This window comes from Schistocerca cancellata, chromosome 1 (assembly GCF_023864275.1).
Source record: "Schistocerca cancellata isolate TAMUIC-IGC-003103 chromosome 1, iqSchCanc2.1, whole genome shotgun sequence".
In the NCBI taxonomy this organism is placed as follows: domain Eukaryota; kingdom Metazoa; phylum Arthropoda; class Insecta; order Orthoptera; family Acrididae; genus Schistocerca; species Schistocerca cancellata.
In genome coordinates this window covers 412,398,507-412,417,685 of record NC_064626.1, presented here as the reverse complement: position 1 = coordinate 412,417,685, position 19,179 = coordinate 412,398,507, and positions in this window count along the sequence as shown.

The following is a 19,179-nucleotide window of genomic DNA, read 5'->3' as shown; positions in this document are numbered from 1 at the left end:
CAGGGCCGACTTCTTCCTAAACGGATGAGATCGATGATTTCGCTTGTTTGGTCTCCTTCCCCAAATCAACCCAACCTAAACAGTCCACTGGTAGAGTGCCTTGCACCAATAGCGAGCAAGCAGCTTTGCCATTGATTAGTCGGCGCCCAGAATCTAATGGCGAATTCCACAAGTTACATGGGATAACACACACAATTAACACATAAATGCACCCTGTAAAAACTACACACATATATGAAAACACACCCTCCAAAAGAACATGTAAAACCACATGTTATAACAGCTACACTAAAATAAATGAATAAGAGAGAATACAAATAGTAATAACCACTGTTAATGTCTACCATAATTTATGAACACATTTTACAGAAACTACATTTATTTTTAAGGGAGATAAATACTGACAAAAGTTAGTTGTGAAGAAAACTATCACAACTAAAACAGTTTTAAATACTTGCAGTCTTTCAAGGGGAAGTGAGCTTGGACTTAAAACTTATGTATTTTTCCCCCTTTATTGTAATTTCATGTGCCTACCCATATGGGCTGGCAGTGGCACAGTCCGTCACTCTTCAGCTGAGTTGCTTTACAGAGAATATAAAAAGGAGGAACTCATACATAAAAAGGGGGGAAAGGGGGGATATAAAAACACAGTAAATGGAGATAATGGAAGTTAAGACATACACTACCATGGGGACATTCACTGGGAGGACAGCTAAAAAAGGTCGATATAAAATTAAAAGAACACAGCTGGCAATTTGTGGGGCACTTAAAATACACTGGAGCACACACAAGTTAAAAATCAGCCACATTATAAAAACACACAGAGTGGGAGACACTTAAAAACCCACTATAAACGACAGAGCACAAATCAAGAATAAAGGAACCGCTGGTAGGGTCCTGCTGAGGGATGGGAGGCATGAGATGAGGGAAAAAGAGAGGAGGAAGGAGCAGTTTGGGGGCTGGATGGGGTTGGTGGAAGAGGAAAGAGGGAGGCAGGGGGTGCACCAAGAGGCAGGAGACAGGCAGGACAGGAGATGATGGGAGAAGACAAGGCAGGAAGGAGTGCAGAGACACAGAAGGGGGGTTCAGGAAAGGGCGGCGGTGTAGGAGGGAGGAAAACCGCTCAGGAGAAGGGGGAATGGGAGAGGGAGCTCTGAGGAGTAGAGGGAAAGTGAGGTTAGAGGGATATGAGGGATAGATATCAGGGTGAAGCTCATCATCTGGGAGGGGTAGGTGCTGGAACTTGTGTTGGGAAGGGAGATGGAGGGTGGGGAGATAGAGAGAGGGCGAGACACAACGGTAAAGGTGCGTCATTGGGCTGCGAGTGGAGAGGAGGTAAGACACCAGGGGGTGTGGGGGATCGAGTCTGCAGATGGCGTACAGGGTGCGGATGTGTTCGAGGAAAAGAAGGAGATGGGGGAAGGGGATGAGGTCATAGAGGACGGAAGGCGGATACAGAAGATGAGGCAGAGTCCGTAGTGTTCTAGGATTTGGAGGGCTTTATAGAATCTGGGAGGGGCGGGAATCCAAGCAATGCTGGCATAACAAAGGATGGGGCAGATCAAGGATTTGTAGGTGTGAAGGATGATGGAAGGATGCAGTCCCCATGTCTGGCCAGACAGCAGTTTCAGGTGGCAGAGTCTATTGTGGGCTTTGCATTGGATCTTAAGGAGATGGGGAGTCCATGTGAGGTGACGGTTGAGGGTGAGGCCAAGGTATTTCAGGGTAGGAGTGAGGTGGATCAGACGACCATAAATGGTGAGATAAAATTCGTGGAGCCGGAAGGAGCTGGTGGTGCAACCTGTGATGATTGCCTGGGTCTTTGAATGGTTGATGCGAAGGAGCCACTGGTTGCACCAAGTGGTGAACTGGTCAAGGTGGGTTTGAAGGGTATGTTGGGACCGTTGAAGGGTAGGTTAAAGGGCCAGGAAGGCGGTGGCATCAGCAAATTGGAGGAGGTGAGCAGTTGGGGGAGTTTGGAGCATATTGACAGTATACAGGTGATAGGAGATAGAGGAAAGGACAGAGCCTTGAGGCATGCTGGCAGTGGGATAGGAAGTACAGGAGTTGAAATTGTGGATAGTGACATAGGAAGGACGATGGGAGGGAAAGGAAGTAACGAGACGGACGAAATTGATGGGGAGAGGAGGTCGGGATACCAGACACAGTCATAGGTGTTCTGGAGGTCGAGGGAAACGAAGATAGTGGAGCGACAGGAGTTAAGTAGGAGGGAAAGAAAATTGGTAAGGTTAAGGAACTGGTCGTCAACTGAGTAGGAGGGCCAGAAGATACACTGGGTCAGGGGAAGGAGGTGGTTTTGGTTAAGGTGGTGATGGAAAGGATGGACTCTTAAGTCCTCTTATCTGTTTGTACTGTTCGCACGCTTTTATTTGACCCTTGAGCGGAGGATGCCGGGAATGGAAGCTTGCGATCGGTTCTTAGCACACTGGCTGCTGAGACAAGACACCCCTCCTTCTCCCCAGGCAGCCTGTTTGTAGCATACTAAAGGAATGAAAATTTTTTAAGCTAGTACGTCGCAGAAGTGACTCAAAAGTTGACGGCGAGTCACTAACTGGAGATCTTCGCTCACTTTTGCAAATAATATTAACAGTCGCTACGCACAACAGTTACTTGATACTACGGTGCACAATACTGTTACGTAACTAATGTTGTCGGCGACTGTAAACGTTCCTGAGCAGCACGAAGACAACCGTCTTCCACCGATGACAGGCGAGCCAAGGAAAAGAGCGCGATAAATGCGTCTACGTGAAGGACAGGCCGTGGCGCGTACGTCACAGCAAGTGACACTGCTGGTCTTGCGAGTGCCAGCAGCCGTCTCCGGCGGGGAACGAGTGACTCTTTAAGATCGTTTAAATGTATGTAAACTCTCAACAGCACACGAGAAAATAAAGACCCTTAGTGATTTCCTTTTCAATACCATATTGACTTCCCGTGTGCCTGCACGGAGCCGAGCGTTCGCGAAGTGTAGCGGGTAAGCCGACCCGTGTGATGTCACAAGCTCGTTGCAGGACCCGTATATCTCGTTGGCCCCGAGGCAATGCGTCGTGAAGTCAGCGGTGTTTGTTGATGCCTGTGGCGTAATTACTGCAACTCCATCGGTTGTAAAATGGCGGCAAATATGTCCTCTTAGAATGTGTTTCTCAGCGCTGTTATTCTATTCTTCGTTGCATTCCTTATGTTATAGGCCGGTTAGACGTAGTTGTCCACGTGCACATCCCAACGTACTTGTGTGCTCGTTAATGACGCCTCATACTTCACGACCTCATTATCAGCATCCCATACATAGGTTCAAAACCAGTATGAAACTCTCTTTGACACGTCCATCGCGAATTCAGAGTCCGTCCAGTTTTTGCATGGGGGCCACGATTGCGAATTTACAATTCTTACAGAAACAGTGCCACACGTCACAATCAGTTTGCGAGTCTCCACGGCAAGAGTTAACCTTTCAGGTTGCGCGGCAGCTCATGAAGTTGCACACGACATAATAAATCCTGAACAATTCGGTTTGCTGTAGAATAGTTCAGTTCTCACAACGACAATCACAGCCCATTCGCGCAAGCACTCTCACTGGTGTTCATAGGCAGTACTCCACGAAACTCAGAGCACTCACACAGTCTAGCATTTTGCTCCATAACGTCCATGATGAAGTGTAGTTTAAGCTGTGACAGGAAAATGAGAACGTGGCCATGAATTTTCGTGGGTTTCTGTCTAGCACGATTGCACAACATATAAGTGCACGTATGTCACGACACTATGCACCTCTCATTGTCGCTGTCACTTCCACTGTCGATATCGCTCTCGCATCACACTTCATACAACAGTGCTGCATATTACATTTGGTTTTACACGGACACTTCGTATTCGCGTTCTGCAGATATCTTAAAAACTTGATACCAGGAATCGAAGTTCGCTTAAAGATGAGAAGAGCAATGGTACTGTGCTTTTACGCCACAGTATCATAGCTCAGATTCTACTTTATTTCCATTTTTCTCGGGTAAGAACTTACAGTCAACAATATTTTTTTGCGTTTTCTGTTGCACTGATTCATATTGCCGAATCTGTTCTAATTACTTACGTTACAATGACTGTATGGGAAACTGCCTCATGCTTGAGTACTTAGATACACACAACAGTCTGAGAACCTGCAATAGCTGGAGAAAATCAACCAGACTGTCAAGCATAGATTTTATCTCCATATGAGTATAGCACCGATATGTATACACTAACTGGCGAAAATAGCAGCGATACGTACACACCGACTGGCAGTGTACTCACACACACTAGCAAATTTACCTAGTACTTGTCTCATAAACACAGGGTCATAAAAGTGTAGAAATTATCTCTACAACGGAAGACTTTATAATACCGTTCCTCGATATTTTTCAACGTGTAAAATGCGTCTTATGAATATGACATTCACAGTTATACATTTGTTGTACATACATATCAAAAGTAACTGGTCCTTTCTTCCCATCTGTAGCAACGATAATATTGGACCATGGCTTTTACTAAATCCCAAACGTGCAGTAAAGTATATAAAACTTGGCGAATACGTATAATTTTCAAGTTTCGCTATTGCCGCAAATTGTAGACAGGAAACGGTCGTCCCAAAATCACGTGACTAGCCCGGTTTGATATTTACGACAAGTGCAGTGGGATATGCACCTCCATAGAGATATATAATCTATGGTTTTACACACTGCATTACACATAAGCATTAAAAAGAAAATGAAGCATATACTGATACTTTTACATATTCACTTAAAAGGAAATTCATGTAGCAATGCAAAGAAACCAAAATAGAAGTCACATCTGATATTACAGAACAAAACAAAAATAATATTCTAGACCATCAAAGATATACGTACAGAGTAGAACGAAGCGAAGACAAAAAAGAAGAAAAGAAATTCTCTCTCATAATTAGCAATATCTTCATTTTGTTGGCAAAAAACTCGAGAAGTTCTTAGCTGATTTACTTCAGATCTTTGCATAATACTCTAATAAACGTACAGACGAACATTTGGTAAATTTTCTTCATATATTCTGGGTGAACATTAATAAAACCGACAAACTGCAGGGATACATTCCTGACTTGAAATCGAGGAGAAAAAGGTCCCATGATCTTGTGTCCGGAAATGGACGGTGTGCGTGGAAGACAACAAATCGACCCGGAACACAGTACAGAACACGTCACAACAAATGTTCGAAGTGGCCTCCATGAGATGCTATGCACACGTTCACACGTCGCACCCTTTCGCACGTTCCGGCCTCTCTCCGAATGGCGTCACAGGCGTCGTGAACACGTTGTGGAAGGGTTTCCACATCAGGATCTAGTTCAGCAAACACTAAGCTTTTCAGATGCCCCCTCGGATAAAAATACATGGGTTTTAGGTCCGGTGGCCTAGCAGGCCACGCTACGGGGCCTCTGCGTCCTAGCCAATGTCCGGGGAAGATGCTGAGGTGTCGGCGAACTGTAACGTGGAAGTGGGGAGGTGGGCGCCAGGCAGAAACCACAGAACCTGTCATACTGCCAAAGGCACATTCTCAAGTAGTCCAGGCAGAGTATTCCGCCGGAAGTCCAGTACGTTCCTCCGTCGAGACGTTGTGGCATAATGATCGGTCCAAGTATGTGGTCGCCAAGAATTTCTGCCTACACACTGAAGCAGAACCGATGCTGATGAGGCGCCTCAATCATTCCCCGAGGATTGTCCGTAGCCACAGATGACGCTTATACGGAATGATCATGCGCTTTCTGGTAAAGACGCTTGATGATAGAAATACCATTGATGGCCTGATGCAATAAATCCGCTGCTGATAATCCTTGCACTTGTTGCAGGTGATAACGACAGTAGCGGTTGTAATACAGGATACACGTCATCGTATTTTGGCTTACACCATGTTGGCACCCAGCCATGTGGCGCAGTGGTTAGCACACTGGACTCGCATTCGGGAGGTCAACGGTTCAAACTCGCATCAAGTCATCCTGATTTAGGTTTCCCGTGATTTCCTTAAATTGTTCCTTTCAAAGGGTGCAGCCGGTTTTCTTCCCCGTCCTTCCCTAATCCGAGGTTGTGCTCTGTCTCTAATGACCCTGTTGTCGTCGAGACATTAAACCCTAATCTTCTCCTCCTCCTCCACCATGTGGGCGGACCATTTGCCTGGAGCATGTACTAGGGTTCGTCTCAGTGTCTTGTAGAACTCGGTCCTCCAAATCTGGTGTGCGCACAGTCCGCTGCTTCCCACACGTTGATCTGTCTGAAATGATCCATGACCACAAAAACACACAAAAATGGTTTGAAATGTCGTGTGATGTGGTTAGTGTCTGTGGGAGTACTCGTTTTGGTACGGCTGTGGTGCCTCTCGGCTTGACCGTACACAAACACCATCACGGCTTGTTCCCCAACATGAATACTGGATCATTCTGCTGTTAACAGTACGCTGCGTCATAAATATACATGCTACATAAAGCGAAAAACTTGTTAGCAAAAATCTCTAAAGGTTTTTGACCGATTTACTTCAGATTGTTACGCATTATTCTCCTAAATGTTCGAACGGACACAGGCTTAATGTTTCTACTACATATTATACACTCCTGGAAATTGAAATAAGAACACCGTGAATTCATTGTCCCAGGAAGGGGAAACTTTATTGACACATTCCTGGGGTCAGATACATCACATGATCACACTGACAGAACCACAGGCACATAGACACAGGCAACAGAGCATGCACAATGTCGGCACTAGTACAGTGTATATCCACCTTTCGCAGCAATGTAGGCTGCTATTCTCCCATGGAGACGATCGTAGAGATGCTGGATGTAGTCCTGTGGAACGGCTTGCCATGCCATTTCCACCTGGCGCCTCAGTTGGACCAGCGTTCGTGCTGGACGTGCAGAGCGCGTGAGACGACGCTTCATCCAGTCCCAAACATGCTCAATGGGGGACAGATCCGGAGATCTTGCTGGCCAGGGTAGTTGACTTACACCTTCTAGAGCACGTTGGGTGGCACGGGATACATGCGGACGTGCATTGTCCTGTTGGAACAGCAAGTTCCCTTGCCGGTCTAGGAATGGTAGAACGATGGGTTCGATGACGGTTTGGATGTACCGTGCACTATTCAGTGTCCCCTCGACGATCACCAGTGGTGTACGGTCAGTGTAGGAGATCGCTCCCCACACCATGATGCCGGGTGTTGGCCCTGTGTGCCTCGGTCGTACGCAGTCCTGATTGTGGCGCTCACCTGCACGGCGCCAAACACGCATACGACCATCATTGGCACCAAGACAGAAGCGACTCTCATCGCTGAAGATGACACGTCTCCATTCGTCCCTCCATTCACGCCTGTCGCGACACCACTGGAGGCGGGCTGCACGATGTTGTGGCGTGAGCGGAAGACGGCCTAACGGTGTGCGGGACCGTAGCCCAGCTTCATGGAGACGGTTGCGAATGGTCCTCGCCGATACCCCAGGAGCAACAGTGTCCCTAATTTGCTGGGAAGTGGCGGTGCGGTCCCCTACGGCACTGCGTAGGATCCTACGGTCTTGGCGTGCATCCGTGCGTCGCTGCGGTCCGGTCCCAGGCCGACGGGCACGTGCACCTTCCGCCGACCACTGGCGACAACATCGATGTACTGTGGAGACCTCACGCCCCACGTGTTGAGCAATTCGGCGGTACGTCCACCCGGCCTCCCGCATGCCCACTATACGCCCTCGCTCAAAGTCCGTCAACTGCACATACGGTTCACGTCCACGCTGTCGCGGCATGCTACCAGTGTTAAAGACTGCGATGGAGCTCCGTATGCCACAGCAAACTGGCTGACACTGACGGCGGCGGTGCACAAATGCTGCGCAGCTAGCGCCATTCGACGGCCAACACCGCGGTTCCTGGTGTGTCCGCTGTGCCGTGCGTGTGATCATTGCTTGTACAGCCCTCTCGCAGTGTCCGGAGCAAGTATGGTGGGTCTGACACACCGGTGTCAATGTGTTCTTTTTTCCATTTCCAGGAGTGTACATAGATATATGCGTAATATATTAATAGGAATATTTTTAACAAAATCTTGGAAGTTCTTGACCGATTTACTTCAAATTTCTACACAATACTCTACTATACTTTCGGTCGGACAAAGGCTACGCTTTTTGAAAAATCTGAAAAAATTCTTGATCGATTTTCACAATATATTATTATATTTGATGCACAATACTCTAATAATCATTCACACAGTCATTGGCTATATATTTTTTAAACAACAGTGTACAAGTTTCCTGTGAAAACAGACTTTGAGAGGAAAAATAGTGTGCGGTGCTGTGCTGTGAAAATATGCGGTTCAGTTTTCTTTCTCGCAGTGAGTGTTAACTACGATGTCGGGGCACTCAAACCATTGAACAAATTGTTCTTCCTACACGTATTCGTTCTCCTTATACATAATTTTAAACAAAACTATACATACACAATCATGTGCTGTTGATTTTTTCTTCGCTGTCATTTTTAACAGAAAACATGAAAGCTGTATTTATGGCTTATTGGCTTATGATTCGAATACTGTTATGGGATCTGAATCGTCCGAAACTTTGTAATCCTATCCGTTTACAGATTAAAACAACGCGAAGTATTGTCATTGAAGCTATTGTCATCAGAGATGCAGCAGCTGGAAAGGTTTCTCTCATACCCCGTGTACCAAAGATTCTAGCCATCTTTACCATTCATTTTAAACGCCTTCAGTTCTCTGTTGAGGTTTCCTTTGCATACCAATAAACGAGACTCAGAGTATGAGGAGAGAGAGAGAGAGGGGGGGGGGGGGGAGGTGGACAGAAAGGGGCGAGGAAATGAACGAAGAGCTGGTGAAGAAGAGGACAGGCAGAGAGAGGTGGAGGAGGAGATGGACATATACAGGGAGTAGGAGGAGAACGACAGAGAGAGGGAGGAGCAGATGTTAGAGAAAGAGGAGAGGATGAGGAGGAGGAAATGACAGAGAAAGGAGGGAGACGGAGATTAGGACGTACATCCAATTACCATACGTCTTTAGCAATTGTGAGGCATTGCCGGATTCGTTACTTAGAAACACTCGAATATTCGCTTGAGAACACAAAGAGACGTATGTTTATTATTGTCTAATGGAAAGGTTGAAGAAGTTCTCAGAGCAAAAGGCTTAGAGAGATATGCGAAAAAGTAAATTTTTAATTTCATCAAGGATAATACCCAAGAATTTCGACCAACGAAGATAACGTACTTGTTAGATGAAAACAGTACTTCAGTACTCTTTTGAATAATATTCATATTTCGAATAAACTTCCTCTGCATGTCGCAACCATCCTCCTGATCTCTGGGCGAAATTAAGACTCAAGTGAGGCATTTTAAGAATGAAAGTCCAAACAATGGATGGGACACAGGCTGAAATAATTCAATAGGAAGGAAAGTAACTATAAAAAAATGTTCAAATGTGTGTGAAATCTTATGGGACTTAACTGCTAAGGTCATCAGTCCCTAAGCTTACACACTACTTAACCTAAGTTATCCTAAGGACAAACACACACACACCCATGCCCGAAGGAGGACTCGAACCTCCGGCGGACCAGCCGCACAGTCCAAGACTGCAGCGCCATAGACCGCTCGGCAAGTAACTATAAAAGCGACTCTATACTTTCATCCAGAAGATATGGCAATGAATAATTAGGTAATTTCAAAGTGAATCTGCTATAAATTCCAGGCCTTAGTTGAAGAAATTGTTGGACAGTATCAAGGTAATTTATTGGAGCGTGGATCACTACAGTCGATAACATCTGTGGCCTGGTTAGCCACCGCGAAGGTGCGCAACATAACGAAGATTTTATTCTTGTGGATTCTAAAGAAAGGCATCGGACTGTATTCTTTGATGTGATTTGTTTGAAATGTATCATAACTACAGCCCAAATATTGTAGGTCTGATAAAAAGAAACCTATGTATATATAGGTGATGTTCGAACGGAGGCTCACTATTGATGGTTTTTTCAATTTTTCTCTCATTAGATGGAAGACAGAGGGCAGTTGATTGGAAAAGAAGCATAAATAATCTCGTGACCGGCGTTCAGGACGACGGCAGCAGACTGCAAGGAATAGAGCCCAGTGTCGGTAGCTGTACGAATCTTGCACATGTGGTCCCCTAGGTCTCGTGACGACTAGCAAACGAGTCATTGAAAGCCTGGCAGCATGATGGAGCGTACTACAGGACTCGTAATTTCATCGATCATCGACAAACATATCAACACGGTTCGACATTTTAAACATCGACAGACAGTCGATTAGGTTTGGTTCAACATGCTAAACGGGCATGCGCCTACATAAGATTACGAAAATTTTCAGCCATTAGATGACGTAAGGCTACTTATTAGAGTTCTCACCTGTTTCCAGGATGGGCAAGGACGCGGCGACCACAAGCGTGCAACCGCGGAGGAACGTGCTTGTGACACCGGCGACGAAAGCGGCGCCAGCCACGTAATTGCTGCATTCCTGTAGCTGAGCCTTAAAAATGAGTGCGCCGAAATGCGGACCGCTGGATGAAGCCCCTGTGCGAAGTGTGCGCGGCAAACTTAACACACTTCTCACGAAATTAACTGAATGTAGGTTTCCACGGCTCGCAGCATTAATTTTGCAGGAGAATATATTACATACTGCTCCAAATTACCTGTGCATTTAAGATATTAGGCCTTTGTTTGTTACGGTGTCCATCTGTTTCTTGGCGTTCCCAGACTCCTTGGGCCTGCCGGATTATGATTTCTGCAGAAGTTTGTTCTATCGATATGTTTTCTCAGTTTTTTTCTGTTGACTTTAGTTTTGTTTCTGATCTTAAATATGTTTCATTCCTTCCAAACGCCACTGTTTCTTAATCTGCCTACTCAGGTAGAGATTTTCACAGCCCTCAGAAAACTAATTTCAGCTGTCTGTATCATACATCCCTGTAGTTTGTAAATGACACATGACTCACTTCCTTGAAGTAGGGACGGTCATTATATTATAACACTCGGGTAGTGTAATTTTCTGTATCTTACTTAAAAAGAAACTATTTATTATTCCACATAAGTTTACAAATTTTACTACTTTCTTCTTTACCTCTTTGTCATCCTCGCATGTAATATCACATCTCAGATAAATAAAATAACTGACCTCCTCAAAAATCAAATGGTTAAAATGGCTCTGAGCACTATGGGACTTAACATCTGAGGTCATCAGTCCCCTAGAACTTAAACCTGACTAACCTAAGGACATCACACACATCCATGCCCGAGGCAGGATTCGACCCTGCGACCGTAGCAGCAGCGCGGTTCCTGACGGAATCATCTAGAACCGCTCGGCCACAGCGGCCGCCTAACTGACCTCCTCCACTAGCGTATTATTCAGCACTATTTTTGTTGCTATGAGAACTCGCCTATGTAGTCATTGTTTTAGTTTTCTTTGGGATACAGGCACACTGTAATCAACGGTCATTTTCCTTATAAGCACTTTTTTTAAGTGCTTTATCTGAAAACTACCTTGAGCAGTTAAACAGAGAACCGACTCGTGGGGATAACATATTAGACCTTCTGGTGACAAACAGACCCGAACTATTTGAAAAAGTTAACGCAGAACAGGGAATCAGCGATCATAAAGCGGTTACGGCATCGATGATTTCAGCCGTGAATAGGAATATTAAAAAGGGTAGGAAGATTTTTCTGTTTAGAAAAAGTGACAAAAAGCAGATTTCAGAGTACCTGTTGGCTCAACACAAAAGTTTTGTCTCAAGTACAGATAGTGTTGAGGATCAGTGGACAAAGTTCAAAACCGTCGTACATTATGCGTTAGATGAGTATGTGCCAAGCAAGATCGTAAGAGATGGAAAAGAGCCACCGTGGTACAACAACCGAGTTAGAAAACTGCTGCGGAAGCAAAGGGAACTTCACAGCAAACATAAACATAGCCAAAGCCTTGCAGACAAACAAAAATTACGCAAAGCGAAATGTAGTGTGAGGAGGGCTATGCGAGAGGCGTTCAATGAATTCGAAAGTAAAGTTCTATGTACTGACTTGGCAGAAAATCCTAAGAAATTTTGGTCTTATGTCAAAGCGGTAGGTGGATCAAAACAAAATGTCCAGACACTCTGTGACCAAAATGGTACTGAAACAGAGGATGACAGACTAAAGGCCGAAATACTAAATGTCTTTTTCCAAAGTTGTTTCACAGAGGAAGATTGCACTGTAGTTCCTTCTCTAGATTGTCGCACAGATGACAAAATGGTAGATATCGAAATAGACGACAGAGGGATAGAGAAACAATTAAAATCGCTCAAAAGAGGAAAGGCCTCTGGACCTGATGGGATACCAGTTCAATTTTACACAGAGTACGCGAAGGAACTTGCCCCCCTTCTTGCAGCGGTGTACCGTAGGTCTCTAGAAGAGCGTAGCGTTCCAAAGGATTGGAAAAGGGCACAGGTCATCCCCGTTTTCAAGAAGGGACGTCGAATAGATGTGCAGAACTATAGACCTATATCTCTAACGTCGATCAGTTGCAGAATTTTGGAACACGTATTGTGTTCGAGTATAATGACTTTCCTGGAGACTAGAAATCTACTCTGTAGGAATCAGCATGGGTTTCGAAAAAGACGGTCATGTGAAACCCAGCTCGCGCTATTCGTCCACGAGACTCAGAGGGCCATAGACACGGGTTCACAGGTAGATGCCGTGTTTCTTGACTTCCGCAAGGCGTTCGATACAGTTCCCAACAGTCGTTTAATGAACAAAGTAAGAGCATATGGACTATCAGACCAATTGTGTGATTGGATTGAGGAGTTCCTAGATAACAGGACGCAGCATGTTATTTTCAATGGAGAGAAGTCTTCCGAAGTAAGAGTGATTTCAGGTGTGCCGCAGGGGAGTGTCATAGGACCGTTGCTATTCACAATATACATAAATGACCTGGTGGATGACATCGGAAGTTCACTGAGGCTTTTTGCAGATGATGCTGTGGTGTACCGAGAGGTTGTAACAATGGAAAATTGTATTGAAATGCAGGAGGATCTGCAGCGAATTGACGCATGGTGCAGGGAATGGCAATTGAATCTCAATGTAGACAAGTGTAATGTGCTGCGAATATACAGAAAGATAGATCCTTTATCATTTAGCTATAAAATAGCAGGTCAGCAACTGGAAGCAGTTAATACCATAAATTATCTGGGAGTACGCATTAGGAGTGATTTAAAATGGAATGATCATATAATGTTGATCGTCGGTAAAGCAGATGCCAGACTGAGATTCATTGGAAGAATCCTAAGGAAATGCAATCCGAAAACAAAGGAAGTAGGTTACAGTACGCTTGTTCGCCCACTGCTTGAATACTGCTCAGCAGTGTGGGATCCGTACCAGATAGGGTTGATAGAAGAGATAGAGAAGATCCAACGGAGAGCAGCGCGCTTCGTTACAGGATCATTTAGTAATCGCGAAAGCGTTACGGAGATGATAGATAAACTCCAGTGGAAGACTCTGCAGGAGAGACGCTCAGTAGCTCGGTACGGGCTTTTATTGAAGTTTCGAGAACATACCTTCACCGAAGAGTCAAGCAGTATATTGCTCCCTCCTAGGTATATCTCGCAAAGAGACCATGAGGATAAAATCAGAGAGATTAGAGCCCACACAGAGGCATACCGACAATCCTTCTTTCCACGAACAATACGAGACTGGAATAGAAGGGAGAACCGATAGAGGTACTGAAGGTACCCTCCGCCACACACCGTCAGGTGGCTTGCGGAGTATGGACGTAGATGTAGATAAATTCCTTTCTGGAGACCTATCTCTCTCTCTCTCTCTCTCTCCCTCTCTCTCTTTGTCAAAATTGTGACTTGGTCTGCTCATAAAACACAATTCAGATTAGTCTCTAGTCACACGCTTGTTTGAAATCCACAAAAATAAAAGACTAGGCATTTAGATTTTCTTTATGTTCCACATCTTTACGGCGAGTTACCAGCGCACGCAGATGTTATCGACAGTACGGATCGACGCTTCGACAAATTACATTTAAACTGTGCAATAATTCCCACTCACGTAGTAAATCGTCTAACAGACAAAGATATACAAAGCGAGGACGATTGTTACACTCCTGTCTTACAAGTCAACACCTCCCCTCCCCTCCTCCTCCCCCCCTTCTGTTAGGAACGAAAGGTGCCGCCAGATCACCATTTATATTCCACTTGATTCGTTTGGCAGAGGCTGCTTGAGAAGTACATTAAATGGAGCGGATACTCTCTGTTCTTCAACCAGCTCCACAGTTCTCTATTAATAGGCTTTTTTGAAATCAGAAAATGCTAAGTAGGTCTCTCTGCATGTGTTTCAGTGGCATGTTACATCACATACACTAAGTCCGTTGTCGATTTACATTTACGGGAAACCATTTGTTAACAAAAAAACTTTCTGTTACCTTTAATCTGCTATTCAGGATCCTAGCGCAAACCTAGTTCGCTACTGCTGAGAAGGCCAAGTTGCCACTGTTACGGTAGGCCGAGTTTGTGATTTCGTGAAATGGCTTCCGGTGCAGTACACCGCTAAGACAATTTCTCCCTGCCACTGTTACGCAGCTGTGTACCTGGGTCACGTGACAGGATAGGAGAACTCCAACAAATTAGTAACAAAGTCACCAAATGAGTGAAAAAGGTTTACTTATCTTTGTGACTTGTCGGATATTGAGGTCTGCAACACTGCATGCAATATAACACAAAAAAGGCCCTCAATGGCTAAGCGCAAATAATCGTAGGTAAACTTCACAGTACATAACAAATGCAATTTACAAGAACAATCTGTTCACTTCTAAGAGTTCATTAAATGACGTTGCCTTTCTAAGGCAGCCTTCGACCATGCCTACTCGGAAGATAGAAGAGCAGTTCTCGCCGACTTGGTTATAGTAACCAAGTCGGCGAGAACTGCTCTTCTATCTTCCGAGTAGGCTTTTATCCGTTGTCGTTCAGTCATTGGCGAATTGTACTCGGCCGGAAATTGGGCGAAGCGAAGTCGATATCTTCATCTTCATCTTCAGCGTCGCCCGTGCCGCTGGTGGAACTCGCCCAAGTGGCGAGTCTCTATGGGACTGGCACCAACTCACATCTTTGTGTCTGTGGTGCTTTTGCCCAGGCTTGGTCTTGTTCGGACAACACAGCATAACTTTTGTCTGTTGCCATGCTCTTCGTATTAGTACTCTTTTCTTTTCCAACACATAATATATTGATTTAGTCTCTCAGATGAAGGTGAATGGTACCTATTTTAGGAGGTTACAAGTAATGGAGTTCGTGCCTTTAGCGTTCCCGTAATTCAAGGCCATCGTAACTATCTAGTTACCGTGGTATATAAAACACGATTATCAGTCCCATCAGGGTACCCACTGTTGAATAAAATCCTTCACGTTTCTCCGCGTATTGCCCTTTTCATTACACTCACCCATGTCACCCCCTGCACATTTTTACTCCTCTCCGCTGGTCACTGAGAAACCCTCAGTCTTCGAATGCTATAAGTTCAGGTCCCTTTGCAACGATTCAAAACTGGTAATAAACATTGACTATAAGCTTTCCATAAGAATAGTTTTAATAACTGTGCTAGCCTACCAAATGCACTGCACGCCAAATTTACTCTTCTGTTAATTTCCTGTCTGACCATTCAACGTTAACTTAAACTCCTACAAACACTTAAATACCTCAAATTATTCTATGATTTACCTGTCAGTTTGAACAATTTTTTGTATTGACTGTACATTATACTAGTCTTACTGTAATTGATTTTAACGTTCCCTTTCAAAGTTCCTCTGTAACTTCTGCTGTTAGGTGATGAAATTTATCTGCGACTAGAGACAAAACAGTACTGTCTCCGTCAGTAAAACTAAAATGGTTCGGATGTATTCCCTCTTCTTTTTAGCAATTTAGGCCTCTGAAAGCTTCCTCTAGAACTGCCGAAAATAATTTTGATGATATGGAATTTCCTTGCCTGGCGCATCTTCCGACGCCGAGTGTCCGAATATACTGAAGAAGACTAATGAAAACGGTGCATGGGGGCTTTTTTTTTAAATAGAATGCAAATATTTTTGGTAGCTGTAAGTCCGATTACGCAAGTCTCGTAAACGGCTGGCCCTGACTAGTTTTAGTACGCAATCTGACTGCTTAGAACAACAACAAAGAATGAAATGAAAATTTTCTGTTAACACAATTAATTAATTAAGTCCCCAGCAACTATAAAATCTACGAAACAACAAACACAAGTGTAGCTGTTCTGTATGTCGTAGTATGACTCAACGCACATCTGGCACGGTTCTTCTTCAACAAGACAAGAATTTTTAAATACCAATTATACTGACGTGATAAAAGAAAATTAGAAATACTATAATTGCGCAAGAAAACCAGAATTACACTCTAATACAAGAACACAAGCCAGATGCTTTGTTGACTGAACCTGTAATGATGCATTATTTGAGATACAGAAGTAATAAAAAGAAAAAACAGGGAATTTGTTACCTTCATATATATTGACGAAAAGCACTCTGATCATTACAATATCTCCATTAGAATAACATCTGCTATCTCTCCCATCAAATACTGCATAAAACATGGAACAAACACTCCCTACTACCACATCTCCACTCCGACTTCACGACAGGCAGTGTCCACCACAACTTCTCAGCAAGAACTGCCTGCCGCTACTTCTCAATAATCACTGCCAGTGGAGGCGGCGGAACAATGATCTCTGGCGCTGTGGCTCAGTGTAGCCACCTTTCATATGCCCCTCCTCCACGGGATAGAATTTGATGGTATTTTTGCCAGCATTGGTGGTGAAAATACCACCAAATTCGTCAAAAAAAAATACAGACACAAATAAAAGATAATATTAATACGTAAATATCATATAACTAGATAAAATTTTGGCTTTGCACTGACCTTTCAATAGCCTAATATATAAAATACAGTAAGGAATACAAATTCTTTCATACATATGACTTTACATAATAGTTTACACAAATATCATGTGGTTAAACAATTCAATCGATAGCGTCAGCAATGACGAATATGTGCAGGTAAGAGTCTCATAACTTTTCACAAACAGTAATACACAAAAAATCAGTTTATACAAATATTCACATAAATCCTTTCCATAGTTCAAGAAACAAGTAGTTGACAGTTCCAGCAGTAGCACCCAGCATTGTGGAGTAGGTGCAGACTGCAACAGATGACATCATTTCAGTAGAAGCAGTCCATCAGTGGCACCCAGCAATGTTGAGTAGGTGCAAACACCAACAGGTGACATCATTTCAGTAGAAGCAGTTCATCAGTGGCACCCAGCATTGTGGAGTACGTGCAGACTCCAACAGGTGACATAATTTCAGTAGAAGCAGTCCATCAGTGGCACCCAGCAATGTTGAGTAGGTGCAAACACCAACAGGTGACATCATTTCAGTAGAAGCAGTTCATCAGTGGCACCCAGCAATGTTGAGTAGGTGCAGACACCATCAGGTGACATCATTTCAGTAGAAGCAGTCCATCAGTGGCACCCAGCAATGTTGAGTAGGTGCAGACAGCAGTCCATAATATTCACTATCACTAATCACACTGTTGATCAGAGTTTATCAGCAGAAATGAAACATGTCCTAGTGGCACCAATCATGTAGAAAAAGTACAAGTAACAGTCCATAATATTCACTATCACTGATCACACTGTTCATCAGCGTTTATTAGCAGAAATTAAACATGTCCTAGTGGCACCAACCATGTAGAAAAAGTACAAGTAACAGTCCATAATATTCACTATCACTAATCATACAGTTCATCAGCAGAAATTAATCATTTCCTAGTGTCACACATCATGTTGAAAAGTGTAGGTAACAGTTCATAATATTCACTATCACTACTCAGACAGTTCAGGCATGAACAATAGTTTGAATCCACATACAAATGCTTTTACACTAAACATACAAATCATAACAAACACACAAATGATGTCAGATAATTGTCATATTAACTAATACAAATACACAAATACCAGTAAACCTATAACATTTATGAGTGTCAGTGCAAGCCACTACAAACAAATAAAATAATATTTAGGAGAAAGGTGGGTCGAATTAGGAAAGGAAAACACACAAAACACACTCACTCATCTTTCATCCACATTAAGTACTACTGTGTGATTGAATAGTGTTAACTGTGTAAATGCAATTCTGTCAAAGGTTTGATGTTCATCATGTGTATCAAGTGGTAGTGGCAGCAATGTATAACAGTCAATAATAGTTAAGTCAACGTCATAGTCATCATGTCAAGACCAATGTTTGCCAAGCCAGATCAAAATGTACGGTTGCTGAACAACTGTCAGTGTGCCAAGATATGCAAATGCTTCCTCTCTCCAAAAAAAAAAGTACATACTGCTTAGTGATTTAACAAGGTGTGTGTAGACAATCTTCCTTCCACTTTAGTGTTCTAGTCTGCTATCTTCATCCTCCTTGTTCCATATAGACCAACAAAAAAAATATGCACCTCACTTACTTTACCTCTTATCCACCAAAACTCCAATAATCATTAGCATCACTTAATCTCAATACTTCAATAATACCTCTTACGTCGATACATATAAAACTTGTCATCAATATCATTTACCTTACCTCTTGTCTACCAAAACTTCAATAATCATCAACTTCACACAATCTCAATACCTCAATAACATCTCTTCAATACGTCGACACATATAAACCTTATCGCCAATATCATTTCACTTCCATAACAACTCTTTCCTCTAGTCAGTCTCCTCGAACAAGCACAGATAAAATCCTAATGCAAACCTCATCATCCCATACAATCCGAAGACACAATGTCAACACACAACATCTGTGTAATCCATCTGACCAAAATTCTTCTACTCATTATGAATTATAAACAAAAGAAATGCATATATGACCTCTAACAGACTTAGTTCGAATAACTCTCAGTAATTAAGTACGATTACGGAGTGTGAATGATCCTAATTTTTCACAGTGTGGACACCACTTCAAGAATTATGGCAAACAGAAGCAAACATGTGGAGTATTTCTTGTGTAAAGTGTCACTTCCTATTTCAATTGCTCACGAAAAATGCAGTGTAATAACTGTGTTGGTATGTCATGTCGTTAGCTTCCTTCCTATTGGCATACATTTATA